The sequence below is a fragment of the Penaeus vannamei genome, chromosome 10, assembly GCF_042767895.1.
Source record: "Penaeus vannamei isolate JL-2024 chromosome 10, ASM4276789v1, whole genome shotgun sequence".
In the NCBI taxonomy this organism is placed as follows: domain Eukaryota; kingdom Metazoa; phylum Arthropoda; class Malacostraca; order Decapoda; family Penaeidae; genus Penaeus; species Penaeus vannamei.
The window spans coordinates 45,247,359-45,248,391 of record NC_091558.1 but is presented as its reverse complement, the minus strand read 5'-3'; positions in this window follow the sequence as shown (position 1 = coordinate 45,248,391).

Genomic DNA, 1,033 nt, shown 5'->3' with positions numbered 1-1,033 from the left:
ATCTTTTAAGCGCTTGATAAACTTTCTCTTATTGTTTCCCCATTTCCTTCTGTGGGCGAGGGAGGAAGGGGAGGGGAGGAGGAAGAGGAGGAGGAAGAGGAGGGGAAGAGAAGGGGATGGGAGATAGGAAGAGGGAAGAGGAGGAGGAGAAGGGATATAGGAAGAGGGAAGAGGAGGCGGAGGAGGAACAGGAGGAGGAAGGGGAGGGGGAGGAGGAAGAGGAGGAGGAAGAGGAGAAGGAGGAAGAGGAAGGGGAGGAGGAAAGCTGGAGGAGAAGAAGGGGAGGAAGAGAAGGGAAAGGGAGATAGGAAGAGGGAAGAGGAGGAGGAAGAGGGAAGAGGAGGAGGTAGAGTGAAGAGGAAGAGGAAGAGGAGGAGGAGGAGGAAGAGGGAAGAGGGAAGAGGAAGAGGAGGAGGAAGAGGAGGGGGAGAAGAAGAAGAGGGAAAGAAAGGAGAGGGAGAAAGGAAGAGGGAAGAGGAGGAGGAGGAGGAGGAAGAGGAGGAGGAGGAGGAGGAAGAGGAGGAGGAAGAGGAGGAAGAGGAGGCAAAGAAGAAGAAGAAGAGGAAGAGAAGGAGAGGGAGAAAGGAAGAGAAGACGAAGAAGAGGAAACAGGTTAAAGGGGAGGAGTGCAGTCGAGGGGGAGGAGAAGAAGGGGAAGAGAAGGGAAAGGGAGATAGGGAGAGGGAAGAGGAGGAGGAGGAAGAGGAGGAGGAAGAGGAGGGGAAGAGAAGGGGATGGGAGAAAGGAAGAGGGAAGAGGAGGAGGAGGAACAGGAGGAGGAAGGGGAGGAGGGGAAGAGAAGGGGAGGAAGAGAAGGGGATGGGAGACAGGGAGAGCGAAGAGGAGGAGGAGGAGGAAGGGGAGGGGGAGGAGGAAGAGATGGAGGGGAAGAGAAGGGGATGGGAGATAGGGAGAGGGAAGAGGAAGGGGAGGAGGAGGAAGAGGAAGAAGAGGAGGAGGAAGAGGAGGTGGAGGAGGAAGAGGAGGTGGAGGAGGAAGAGGAGGTGGAGGAGGAAGAGGAAGAGGTAGAGGA